The 14049-nt window shown below is 43.4% G+C and overlaps 1 protein-coding gene across 4 annotated transcripts in view; it reads left to right on the top strand.

The window, feature by feature from the left end:
• ST3GAL3 (ST3 beta-galactoside alpha-2,3-sialyltransferase 3) overlaps window positions 1-14049 on the top strand; it is a 1489309-nt gene that overhangs the window by 1322548 nt on the left and 152712 nt on the right. The gene's annotated exons all lie outside the window — the stretch shown is intronic.

Here is a 14049-nt window from a genome sequence, read left to right as displayed (position 1 = left end):
AAGATGAGAAACAGGTAGCAGTAGAGAAGTTATCCTGGAAAGTGCACAGATGAGAAACAGGTAGCAGCGGAGAACTTATCCTGGAAAGTGCAGATATGAGAAACAGGTAGCAGTAGAGAACTTATCTTGGAAAGTGCAGAGATGAGAAACAGGAAGCAGTGGAGAACCTATCCTGGAAAGTGCAGAGATGAGAAACAGGCAGCAGTAGAGAACTTATCTTGGAAAGTGCAGAGATGAGAAACAGGTAGCAGTAGAGAAGTTATCCTGGAAAGTGCAGAGATGAGAAACAGGTAGCAGTGGAGAACTTATCCTGGAAAGTGCAGAGATGAGAAACAGGTAGCAGTAGAGAAGTTATCCTGGAAAGTGCAGAGATGAGAAACAGGTAGCAGCTGAGAACTTATCCTGGAAAGTGCAGAGATGAGAAACAGGTAGCAGCGGAGAACTTATCCTGGAAAGTGCAGAGATGAGAAACAGGTAGCAGTAGAAACTTATCCAAGAAAGTGCAGAGATGAGAAACAGGTAGCAGTAAAGAAGTTATCCTGGAATGTGCAGAGATGAGAAACAGGTAGCAGTAGAGAAGTTATCCTGGAAAGTGCAGAGATGAGAAACAGGTAGCAGCGGAGAACTTATCCTGGAAAGTGCAGAGATGAGAAACAGGTAGCAGCGGAGAACTTATCCTGGAAAGTGCAGAGATGAGAAACAGGTAGCAGCGGAGAACTTATCCTGGGAAGTGCAAAGATGAGAAACAGGTAGCAGTAGAGAATTTATCCTGGAAAGTGCAGAGATGAGAAACAGGTAGCAGTAGAGAACTTATCCTGGAAAGTGCAAAGATGAGAAACAGGTAGCAGTAGAGAATTTACCCTGGAAAGTGCAGAGATGAGAAACAGGTAGCAGTAGATAACTTATCCTGGAAAGTGCAGAGATGAGAAACAGGTAGCAGTAGAGAACTTATCCTTGAAAGTGCAGAGATGAGAAACGGGTAGCAGTAGAGAACTTATCCAAAATATTCAGAGATGAGAAACAGGTAGCAGTAGAGACGTTATCCTGGAAAGTGCAGAGATGAGAAACAGTAGCAGTAGAGAACAAATCCTGGAAAGTGCAGAGATGAGAAACGTGTAGCAGCAGAGACCTTATCCTGGAAAGTTCAGAGATGAGAAACAGGTAGCAGTAGAGAACTTATCCAAGAAAGTGCAGAGATGAGAAACAGGTAGCAGTAGAGAAGTTATCCTGGAAAGTGCAGAGATGAGAAACAGGTAGCAGCGGAGAATTTATCCTGTAAAGTTCAGAGATGAGAAACAGGTAGCAGTAGAGAACTTATCCAAGAAAGTGCAGAGATGAGAAACAGGTAGCAGTAGAGATGTTATCCTGGAAAGTGCAGAGATGAGAAACAGGTAGCAGCGGAGAACTTATCCTGTAAAGTGCAGAGATGAGAAACAGGTAGCAGCAGAGAACTTATCCTGGAAAGTGCAGAGATGAGAAACGGTTAGCAGTAGAGAACTTATCCAAGAAAGTGCAGAGATGAGAAATAGGTAGCAGTAGAGAAGTTATCCTGGAAAGTGCAGAGATGAGAAACAGGTAGCAGCAGTGTACGTATCCTGGAAAGTGCAGAGATGAGAAACAGATAGCAGTAGAGAACTTATCCTGGAAAGTGCAGAGATGAGAAACAGGCAGCAGTGGAGAACCTATCCTGGAAAGTTCAGAGATGAGAAACAGGTAGCAGTAGAGAACTTATCCTGGAAAGTGCAGAGATGAGAAACAGGCAGCAGTAGAGAACTTATCTTGGAAAGTGCAGAGGTGAGAAACAGGTAGCAGTAGAGAAGTTATCCTGGAAAGTGCAGAGATGAGAAACAGGTAGCAGTGGAGAACTTATCCTGGAAAGTGCAGAGATGAGAAACAGGTAGCAGTAGAGAAGTTATCCTGGAAAGTGCAGAGATGAGAAACAGGTAGCAGCTGAGAACTTATCCTGGAAAGTGCAGAGATGAGAAACAGGTAGCAGCGGAGAACTTATCCTGGAAAGTGCAGAGATGAGAAACAGGTAGCAGTAGAAACTTATCCAAGAAAGTGCAGAGATGAGAAACAGGTAGCAGTAAAGAAGTTATCCTGGAATGTGCAGAGATGAGAAACAGGTAGCAGTAGAGAAGTTATCCTGGAAAGTGCAGAGATGAGAAACAGGTAGCAGCGGAGAACTTATCCTGGAAAGTGCAGAGATGAGAAACAGGTAGCAGTAGAGAAGTTATCCTGGAAAGTGCAGAGATGAGAAATAGGTAGCAGCGGAGAACTTACCCTGGAAAGTGCAGAGATGAGTAACAGGTAGCAGCGGAGAACTAATCCTGGAAAGTGCAGAGATGAGAAACAGGCAGCAGTAGAAACTTATCCAAGAATGTGCAGAGATGACAAACAGGTAGCAGTAAAGAAGATAACCTGGAAACTGCAGAGATGAGAAACAGTTAGCAGTAGAGAACAAATCCTGGAAAGTGCAGAGATAAGAAACGGGTAGCAGCAGAGAACTTATCCAAGAAAGTGCAGAGATGAGAAACAGGTAGCAGTAGAGAAGTTATCCAAGAAAGTGCAGAGATGAGAAACAGGTAGCAGTGGAGAACTTATCCTGGAAAGTGCAGAGCTGAGAAACAGGTAGCAGTAGAGAATTTATCCAAAAAATTCAGAGATGAGAAACAGGTAGCAGTAGAGAAGTTATCCTGTAAAGTGCAGAGATGAGAAACAGGTAGCAGTAGAGAACTTATCCAAGAAAGTGCAGAGATGAGAAACAGGTATTAGCAGAGAACTTATCCTGGAAAGTGCAGAGATGAGAAACGGGTAGCAGGAGAGAATTTATCCAAAAAATTCAGAGATGAGAAACAGGTAGCAGTATAGAAGTTATCCTGGAAAGTGCAGAGATGAGAAACAGGTAGCAGCAGAGAACAAATCCTGGAAAGTGCAAGATGAGAAACGGGTAGCAGCAGAGAACCTATCCTGGAAAGTGCAGAGATGAGAAACAGGTAGCAGTAGAGAAGTTATCCTGGAAAGTGCAGAGATGAGAAACAGGTAGCAACAGAGAACTTATCCTGGAAAGTGCAGAGATGAGAAACAGGTAGCAGTAGAGAACTTATCCCAGAAATGTGCAGAGATGAGAAACCGGTAGCAGTAGAGAAGTTATCCTGGAAAGTGCAGAGATTAGAAACAGGTAGCAGTGGAGAATTTATCCTGGAAAGTTCAGAGATGACAAACAGGTAGCAGTAGAGAACTTATCCAAGAAAGTACAGAGATGAGAAACAGGTAGCAGTAGAGAAGTTATCCTGGAAAGTGCAGAGATGAGAAACAGGTAGCAGTAGAGAACAAATCCTGGAAAGTGCAGAGACGAGAAACAGGTAGCAGCAGAGATCTTATCCTGGAAAGTGCAGAGATGAGAAACAGGTAGCAGTAGAGAACTTATCCAAGAAAGTGCAGAGATGAGAAACAGGTAGCAGTAGAGAACAAATCCTGGAAAGTGCAGAGATGAGAAACAGGTAGCATCTGAGAACATATCCTGGAAAGTTCAGAGATGAGAAACAGGTAGCAGTAGAGAACTTATCCAAGAAAGTGCAGAGATGAGAAACAGGTAGCAGTAGAGAAGTTACCCTGGAAAGTGCCGAGATGAGAAACAGGTAGCAGCGGAGAACTTATCCTGTAAAGTGCAGAGATGAGAAACAGGTAGCAGCAGAGAACTTATCCTGGAAAGTGCAGATATGAGAAACAGGTAGCAGTAGAGAACTCATCCAAGAAAGTGCAGAGATGAGAAACAGGTAGCAGCAGAGAACTTATCCTGGAAAGTGCAGAGATGAGAAACAGGTAGCAGCAGAGAACTTATCCAAGAAAGTGCAGAGATGAGAAACAGGTAGCAGCAGAGAACATATCCTGGGAAGTGCAAAGATGAGAAACAGGTAGCAGCGGAGAACTTATCCTGGAAAGTGCAGAGATGAGAAATAGGTAGCAGTAGAGAACTTATCCAAGAAAGTGCAGAGATGAGAAACAGGTAGCAGTAAAGAAGTTATCCTGGAAAGTGCAGAGATGAGAAACAGGTAGCAGTAGAGAACTTATCCCAGAAATGTGCAGAGATGAGAAACCGGTAGCAGTAGAGAAGTTATCCTGGAAAGTGCAGAGATGAGAAACAGGTAGCAGTGGAGAATTTATCCTGGAAAGTTCAGAGATGACAAACAGGTAGCAGTAGAGAACTTATCCTCGAAAGTGCAGAGATGAGAAACAGGTAGCAGTAGAGAACGTATCCAAGAAAGTGCAGAGATGAGAAACAGGTAGCAGTAGAGAAGTTATCCAAGAAAGTTCAGAGATGAGAAACAGGTAGCAGCGGAGAACCTATCCTGGAAAGTGCAGAGATGAGAAACAGGTAGTAGTAGAGACGTTATCCTGTAAAGTGCAGAGATGAGAAACAGGTAGCAGTAGAGAACTTATCCAAGAAAGTGCAGAGATGAGAAACAGGTAGCAGCAGAGAACTTATCCTGGAAAGTGCAGATATGAGTAACAGGTAGCAGTAGAGAACTTATCCAAGAAAGTGCAGAGATGAGAAACAGGTAGCAGCGGAGAACATATCCTGGAAAGTGCAGAGATGAGAAACAGGTAGCAGCAGAGAACTTATCCTGGAAAGTGCAAAGATGAGAAACAGGTAGCAGTAGATAATTTATCCTGGAAAGTGCAGAGATGAGAAACAGGTAGCAGTAGAGAACTTATCCTGGAAAGTGCAGAGATGAGAAACAGGCAGCAGTGGAGAACCTATCCTGGAAAGTTCAGAGATGAGAAACAGGTAGCAGTAGAGAACTTATCCTGGAAAGTGCAGAGATGAGAAACAGGCAGCAGTAGAGAACTTATCTTGGAAAGTGCAGAGGTGAGAAACAGGTAGCAGTAGAGAAGTTATCCTGGAAAGTGCAGAGATGAGAAACAGGTAGCAGTGGAGAACTTATCCTGGAAAGTGCAGAGATGAGAAACAGGTAGCAGTAGAGAAGTTATCCTGGAAAGTGCAGAGATAAGAAACAGGTAGCAGCTGAGAACTTATCCTGGAAAGTGCAGAGATGAGAAACAGGTAGCAGCGGAGAACTTATCCTGGAAAGTGCAGAGATGAGAAACAGGTAGCAGTAGAAACTTATCCAAGAAAGTGCAGAGATGAGAAACAGGTAGCAGTAAAGAAGTTATCCTGGAATGTGCAGAGATGAGAAACAGGTAGCAGTAGAGAAGTTATCCTGGAAAGTGCAGAGATGAGAAACAGGTAGCAGCGGAGAACTTATCCTGGAAAGTGCAGAGATGAGAAACAGGTAGCAGTAGAGAAGTTATCCTGGAAAGTGCAGAGATGAGAAATAGGTAGCAGCGGAGAACTTACCCTGGAAAGTGCAGAGATGAGTAACAGGTAGCAGCGGAGAACTTATCCTGGAAAGTGCAGAGATGAGAAACAGGCAGCAGTAGAAACTTATCCAAGAATGTGCAGAGATGACAAACAGGTAGCAGTAAAGAAGATAACCTGGAAACTGCAGAGATGAGAAACAGTTAGCAGTAGAGAACAAATCCTGGAAAGTGCAGAGATAAGAAACGGGTAGCAGCAGAGAACTTATCCAAGAAAGTGCAGAGATGAGAAACAGGTAGCAGTAGAGAAGTTATCCAAGAAAGTGCAGAGATGAGAAACAGGTAGCAGTGGAGAACTTATCCTGGAAAGTGCAGAGCTGAGAAACAGGTAGCAGTAGAGAATTTATCCAAAAAATTCAGAGATGAGAAACAGGTAGCAGTAGAGAAGTTATCCTGTAAAGTGCAGAGATGAGAAACAGGTAGCAGTAGAGAACTTATCCAAGAAAGTGCAGAGATGAGAAACAGGTATTAGCAGAGAACTTATCCTGGAAAGTGCAGAGATGAGAAACGGGTAGCAGGAGAGAATTTATCCAAAAAATTCAGAGATGAGAAACAGGTAGCAGCAGAGAACAAATCCTGGAAAGTGCAAGATGAGAAACGGGTAGCAGCAGAGAACCTATCCTGGAAAGTGCAGAGATGAGAAACAGGTAGCAGTAGAGAAGTTATCCTGGAAAGTGCAGAGATGAGAAACAGGTAGCAACAGAGAACTTATCCTGGAAAGTGCAGAGATGAGAAACAGGTAGCAGTAGAGAACTTATCCCAGAAATGTGCAGAGATGAGAAACAGGTAGCAGTAGAGAAGTTATCCTGGAAAGTGCAGAGATTAGAAACAGGTAGCAGTGGAGAATTTATCCTGGAAAGTTCAGAGATGACAAACAGGTAGCAGTAGAGAACTTATCCAAGAAAGTACAGAGATGAGAAACAGGTAGCAGTAGAGAAGTTATCCTGGAAAGTGCAGAGATGAGAAACAGTTAGCAGTAGAGAACAAATCCTGGAAAGTGCAGAGACGAGAAACAGGTAGCAGCAGAGATCTTATCCTGGAAAGTGCAGAGATGAGAAACAGGTAGCAGTAGAGAACTTATCCAAGAAAGTGCAGAGATGAGAAACAGGTAGCAGTAGAGAACAAATCCTGGAAAGTGCAGAGATGAGAAACAGGTAGCATCTGAGAACATATCCTGGAAAGTTCAGAGATGAGAAACAGGTAGCAGTAGAGAACTTATCCAAGAAAGTGCAGAGATGAGAAACAGGTAGCAGTAGAGAAGTTACCCTGGAAAGTGCCGAGATGAGAAACAGGTAGCAGCGGAGAACTTATCCTGTAAAGTGCAGAGATGAGAAACAGGTAGCAGCAGAGAACCTATCCTGGAAAGTGCAGATATGAGAAACAGGTAGCAGTAGAGAACTCATCCAAGAAAGTGCAGAGATGAGAAACAGGTAGCAGCAGAGAACTTATCCTGGAAAGTGCAGAGATGAGAAACAGGTAGCAGCAGAGAACTTATCCAAGAAAGTGCAGAGATGAGAAACAGGTAGCAGCAGAGAACATATCCTGGGAAGTGCAAAGATGAGAAACAGGTAGCAGCGGAGAACTTATCCTGGAAAGTGCAGAGATGAGAAATAGGTAGCAGTAGAGAACTTATCCAAGAAAGTGCAGAGATGAGAAACAGGTAGCAGTAAAGAAGTTATCCTGGAAAGTGCAGAGATGAGAAACAGGTAGCAGTAGAGAACTTATCCCAGAAATGTGCAGAGATGAGAAACCGGTAGCAGTAGAGAAGTTATCCTGGAAAGTGCAGAGATGAGAAACAGGTAGCAGTGGAGAATTTATCCTGGAAAGTTCAGAGATGACAAACAGGTAGCAGTAGAGAACTTATCCTCGAAAGTGCAGAGATGAGAAACAGGTAGCAGTAGAGAACGTATCCAAGAAAGTGCAGAGATGAGAAACAGGTAGCAGTAGAGAAGTTATCCAAGAAAGTTCAGAGATGAGAAACAGGTAGCAGCGGAGAACCTATCCTGGAAAGTGCAGAGATGAGAAACAGGTAGTAGTAGAGAATTTATCCAAAAAATTCAGAGATGAGAAACAGGTAGCAGTAGAGACGTTATCCTGTAAAGTGCAGAGATGAGAAACAGGTAGCAGTAGAGAACTTATCCAAGAAAGTGCAGAGATGAGAAACAGGTAGCAGCAGAGAACTTATCCTGGAAAGTGCAGATATGAGTAACAGGTAGCAGTAGAGAACTTATCCAAGAAAGTGCAGAGATGAGAAACAGGTAGCAGCGGAGAACATATCCTGGAAAGTGCAGAGATGAGAAACAGGTAGCAGCAGAGAACTTATCCTGGAAAGTGCAAAGATGAGAAACAGGTAGCAGTAGATAATTTATCCTGGAAAGTGCAGAGATGAGAAACAGGTAGCAGTAGAGAACTTATCCTGGAAAGTGCAGAGATGAGAAACAGGTAGCAGTAGAGAACTTATCCAAAAAAATCAGAGATGAGAAACAGGTAGCAGTAGAGAAGTTATCCTGGAAAGTGCAGAGATGAGAAACCGGTAGCAGTAGAGAACAAACCCTGGAAAGTGCAGAGATGAGAAACGGGTAGCAGCAGAGAACATATCCTGGGAAGTGCAAAGATGAAAAACAGGTTGCAGTAGAGAATTTATCCTGGAAAGTGCAGAGATGAGAAACAGGTAGCAGTAGAGAACTTATCCTGGAAAGTGCAAAGATGAGAAACAGGTAGCAGTAGATAATTTATCCTGGAAAGTGCAGAGATGAGAAACAGGTAGCAGTAGAGAACAAATCCTGGAAAGTGCAGAGATGAGAAACAGGTAGCAGCAGAGAACATATCCTGGGAAGTGCAAAGATGAGAAACAGGTAGCAGTAGAGAATTTATCCTGGAAAGTGCAGAGATGAGAAACAGGTAGCAGTAGAGAACTTATCCTGGAAAGTGCAAAGATGAGAAACAGGTAGCAGTAGATAATTTATCCTGGAAAGTGCAGAGATGAGAAACAGGTAGCAGTAGAGAACTTATCCTGGAAAGTGCAGAGATGAGAAACAGGTAGCAGTAGAGAACTTATCCTGGAAAGTGCAGAGATGAGACACAGGTAGCAGTAGAGAACGTATCCAAAAAATTCAGAGATGAGAAACAGGTAGCAGTAGAGAAGTTATCCTGGAAAGTGCAGAGATGAGAAACGGGTAGCAGTAGAGAACAAATCCTGGAAAGTGCAGAGATGAGAAACTGGTAGCAGCAGAGAACCTATCCTGGAAAGTGCAGAGATGAGAAACAGGTAGCAGTAGAGAACTTATCCAAGAAAGTGCAGAGATGAGAAACAGGTAGCAGTAGAGAAGCTATCCTGGAAAGTGCAGAGATAAGAAACAGGTAGCATCGGAGAACTTATCCTGTAAAGTGCAGAGATGAGAAACAGGTAGCAGTAGAGAACTTATCCAAGAAAGTGCAGAGATGAGAAACAGGTAGCAGTAGACAAGCTATCCAAGAAAGTGCAGAGATGAGAATCAGGTGGCAGCAGAGAACTTATCCTGGAAAGTGCAGATATGAGAAACAGGTAGCAGTACAGAACTCATCCAAGAAAGTGCAGAGATGAGAAACAGGTAGCAGCAGAGAACTTATCCTGGAAAGTGCAGAGATGAGAAACAGGTAGCAGCAGAGAACTTATCCATGAAAGTGCAGAGATGAGAAACAGGTAGCAGCAGAGAACATATCCTGGGAAGTGCAAAGATGAGAAACAGGTAGCAGCGGAGAACTTATCCTGGAAAGTGCAGAGATGAGAAACAGGTAGCAGTAGAGAACTTATCCAAGAAAGTGCAGAGATGAGAAACAGGTAGCAGTAAAGAGGTTATCCTGGAAAGTGCAGAGATGAGAAACAGGTAGCAGTAGAGAACTTATCCCAGAAATGTGCAGAGATGAGAAACCGGTAGCAGTAGAGAAGTTATCCTGGAAAGTGCAGAGATGAGAAACAGGTAGCAGTGGAGAATTTATCCTGGAAAGTTCAGAGATGACAAACAGGTAGCAGTAGAGAACTTATCCAAGAAAGTACAGAGATGAGAAACAGGTAGCAGCAGAGAACTTATCCTGGAAAGTGCAAAGATGAGAAACAGGTAGCAGTAGATAATTTATCCTGGAAAGTGCAGAGATGAGAAACAGGTAGCAGTAGAGAACTTATCCTGGAAAGTGCAGAGATGAGAAACAGGTAGCAGTAGAGAACTTATCCAAAAAAATCAGAGATGAGAAACAGGTAGCAGTAGAGAAGTTATCCTGGAAAGTGCAGAGATGAGAAACCGGTAGCAGTAGAGAACAAACCCTGGAAAGTGCAGAGATGAGAAACGGGTAGCAGCAGAGAACATATCCTGGGAAGTGCAAAGATGAGAAACAGGTTGCAGTAGAGAATTTATCCTGGAAAGTGCAGAGATGAGAAACAGGTAGCAGTAGAGAACTTATCCTGGAAAGTGCAAAGATGAGAAACAGGTAGCAGTAGATAATTTATCCTGGAAAGTGCAGAGATGAGAAACAGGTAGCAGTAGAGAACAAATCCTGGAAAGTGCAGAGATGAGAAACAGGTAGCAGCAGAGAACATATCCTGGGAAGTGCAAAGATGAGAAACAGGTAGCAGTAGAGAATTTATCCTGGAAAGTGCAGAGATGAGAAACAGGTAGCAGTAGAGAACTTATCCTGGAAAGTGCAAAGATGAGAAACAGGTAGCAGTAGATAATTTATCCTGGAAAGTGCAGAGATGAGAAACAGGTAGCAGTAGAGAACTTATCCTGGAAAGTGCAGAGATGAGAAACAGGTAGCAGTAGAGAACTTATCCTGGAAAGTGCAGAGATGAGACACAGGTAGCAGTAGAGAACGTATCCAAAAAATTCAGAGATGAGAAACAGGTAGCAGTAGAGAAGTTATCCTGGAAAGTGCAGAGATGAGAAACGGGTAGCAGTAGAGAACAAATCCTGGAAAGTGCAGAGATGAGAAACTGGTAGCAGCAGAGAACCTATCCTGGAAAGTGCAGAGATGAGAAACAGGTAGCAGTAGAGAACTTATCCAAGAAAGTGCAGAGATGAGAAACAGGTAGCAGTAGAGAAGCTATCCTGGAAAGTGCAGAGATGAGAAACAGGTAGCATCGGAGAACTTATCCTGTAAAGTGCAGAGATGAGAAACAGGTAGCAGTAGAGAACTTATCCAAGAAAGTGCAGAGATGAGAAACAGGTAGCAGTAGACAAGCTATCCAAGAAAGTGCAGAGATGAGAATCAGGTGGCAGCAGAGAACTTATCCTGGAAAGTGCAGATATGAGAAACAGGTAGCAGTACAGAACTCATCCAAGAAAGTGCAGAGATGAGAAACAGGTAGCAGCAGAGAACTTATCCTGGAAAGTGCAGAGATGAGAAACAGGTAGCAGCAGAGAACTTATCCAAGAAAGTGCAGAGATGAGAAACAGGTAGCAGCAGAGAACATATCCTGGGAAGTGCAAAGATGAGAAACAGGTAGCAGCGGAGAACTTATCCTGGAAAGTGCAGAGATGAGAAACAGGTAGCAGTAGAGAACTTATCCAAGAAAGTGCAGAGATGAGAAACAGGTAGCAGTAAAGAGGTTATCCTGGAAAGTGCAGAGATGAGAAACAGGTAGCAGTAGAGAACTTATCCCAGAAATGTGCAGAGATGAGAAACCGGTAGCAGTAGAGAAGTTATCCTGGAAAGTGCAGAGATGAGAAACAGGTAGCAGTGGAGAATTTATCCTGGAAAGTTCAGAGATGACAAACAGGTAGCAGTAGAGAACTTATCCAAGAGAGTACAGAGATGAGAAACAGGTAGCAGTAGAGAGGTTATCCTGGAAAGTGCAGAGATGAGAAACAGGTAGCAACAGAGAACTTCTCCTGGAAAGTGCAGGGATGAGAAACAGGTAGCAGTAGAGAACTTATCCCAGAAATGTGCAGAGATGAGAAACGGGTAGCAGTAGAGAAGTTATCCTGGAAAGTGCAGAGATGAGAAACAGGTAGCAGCAGAGATCTTATCCTGGAAAGTGCAGAGATGAGAAACAGGTAGCAGTAGAGAACTTATCCAAGAAAGTGCAGAGATGAGAAACAGGTAGCAGTAGAGAACAAATCCTGGAAAGTGCATAGATGAGAAACAGGTAGCAGCTGAGAACATATCCTGGAAAGTTCAGAGACGAGAAACAGGTAGCAGTAGAGAACTTATCCAAGAAAGTGCAGAGATGAGAAACAGGTAGCAGTAGAGAAGTTATCCAAGAAAGTGCAGAGATGAGAAACAGGTAGCAGTAGAGAAGTTATCCAAGAAAGTGCAGAGATGAGAAACCGGTAGCAGCAGAGAACTTATCCTGGAAATTGCAGAGATGAGAATCAGGTAGCAGCAGAGAACTTATCCAAAAAAGTGCAGAGATGAGAAACCGGTAGCAGCAGAGAACTTATCCTTGGAAGTGCAGAGATGAGAAACAGGTAGCAGTAGAGAACTTATCCAAGAAAGTGCAGAGATGAGAACCAGGTAGCAGTAGAGAAGTTATCCTGGAAAGTGCAGAGATGAGAAACGGGTAGCAGCTGAGAACGTATCCTGGAAAGTGCAGAGATGAGAAACAGGCAGCAGTAGAGAACTTATCTTGGAAAGTGCAGAGATGAGAAACAGGTAGCAGTAGAGAAGTTATCCTGGAAAGTGCAGAGATGAGAAACAGGTAGCAGTGGAGAACTTATCCTGGAAAGTGCAGAGATGAGAAACAGGTAGCAGTAGAGAAGTTATCCTGGAAAGTGCAGAGATGAGAAACAGGTAGCAGCTGAGAACTTATCCTGGAAAGTGCAGAGATGAGAAACAGGTAGCAGCGGAGAACTTATCCTGGAAAGTGCAGAGATGAGAAACAGGTAGCAGTAGAAACTTATCCAAGAAAGTGCAGAGATGAGAAACAGGTAGCAGTAGAGAAGTTATCCTGGAAAGTGCAGAGATGAGAAACAGGTAGCAGCGGAGAACTTATCCTGGAAAGTGCAGAGATGAGAAACAGGTAGCAGTAGAGAAGTTATCCTGGAAAGTGCAGAGATGAGAAATAGGTAGCAGCGGAGAACTTATCCTGGAAAGTGCAGAGATGAGTAACAGGTAGCAGCGGAGAACTTATCCTGGAAAGTGCAGAGATGAGAAACAGGTAGCAGCGGAGAACTTATCCTGGGAAGTGCAAAGATGAGAAACAGGTAGCAGTAGAGAATTTATCCTGGAAAGTGCAGAGATGAGAAACAGGTAGCAGTAGAGAACTTATCCTGGAAAGTGCAAAGATGAGAAACAGGTAGCAGTAGAGAATTTACCCTGGAAAGTGCAGAGATGAGAAACAGGTAGCAGTAGATAACTTATCCTGGAAAGTGCAGAGATGAGAAACAGGTAGCAGTAGAGAACTTATCCTTGAAAGTGCAGAGATGAGAAACGGGTAGCAGTAGAGAACTTATCCAAAATATTCAGAGATGAGAAACAGGTAGCAGTAGAGACGTTATCCTGGAAAGTGCAGAGATGAGAAACAGTAGCAGTAGAGAACAAATCCTGGAAAGTGCAGAGATGAGAAACGTGTAGCAGCAGAGACCTTATCCTGGAAAGTGCAGAGATGAGAAACAGGTAGCAGTAGAGAACTTATCCAAGAAAGTGCAGAGATGAGAAACAGGTAGCAGTAGAGAAGTTATCCTGGAAAGTGCAGAGATGAGAAACAGGTAGCAGCGGAGAATTTATCCTGTAAAGTTCAGAGATGAGAAACAGGTAGCAGTAGAGAACTTATCCAAGAAAGTGCAGAGATGAGAAACAGGTAGCAGTAGAGATGTTATCCTGGAAAGTGCAGAGATGAGAAACAGGTAGCAGCGGAGAACTTATCCTGTAAAGTGCAGAGATGAGAAACAGGTAGCAGCAGAGAACTTATCCTGGAAAGTGCAGAGATGAGAAACGGTTAGCAGTAGAGAACTTATCCAAGAAAGTGCAGAGATGAGAAATAGGTAGCAGTAGAGAAGTTATCCTGGAAAGTGCAGAGATGAGAAACAGGTAGCAGCAGTGTACGTATCCTGGAAAGTGCAGAGATGAGAAACAGATAGCAGTAGAGAACGTATCCTGGAAAGTGCAGAGATGAGAAACAGGCAGCAGTGGAGAACCTATCCTGGAAAGTTCAGAGATGAGAAACAGGTAGCAGTAGAGAACTTATCCTGGAAAGTGCAGAGATGAGAAACAGGCAGCAGTAGAGAACTTATCTTGGAAAGTGCAGAGGTGAGAAACAGGTAGCAGTAGAGAAGTTATCCTGGAAAGTGCAGAGATGAGAAACAGGTAGCAGTGGAGAACTTATCCTGGAAAGTGCAGAGATGAGAAACAGGTAGCAGTAGAGAAGTTATCCTGGAAAGTGCAGAGATGAGAAACAGGTAGCAGCTGAGAACTTATCCTGGAAAGTGCAGAGATGAGAAACAGGTAGCAGCGGAGAACTTATCCTGGAAAGTGCAGAGATGAGAAACAGGTAGCAGTAGAAACTTATCCAAGAAAGTGCAGAGATGAGAAACAGGTAGCAGTAAAGAAGTTATCCTGGAATGTGCAGAGATGAGAAACAGGTAGCAGTAGAGAAGTTATCCTGGAAAGTGCAGAGATGAGAAACAGGTAGCAGCGGAGAACTTATCCTGGAAAGTGCAGAGATGAGAAACAGGTAGCAGTAGAGAAGTTATC

The sequence above is a fragment of the Ambystoma mexicanum genome, chromosome 1q, assembly GCF_040938575.1.
Source record: "Ambystoma mexicanum isolate Mex_15411 chromosome 1q, UKY_AmexF1_1, whole genome shotgun sequence".
NCBI lineage: Eukaryota > Metazoa > Chordata > Amphibia > Caudata > Ambystomatidae > Ambystoma > Ambystoma mexicanum.
This window is presented reverse-complemented; position numbering and strand designations above follow the sequence as displayed.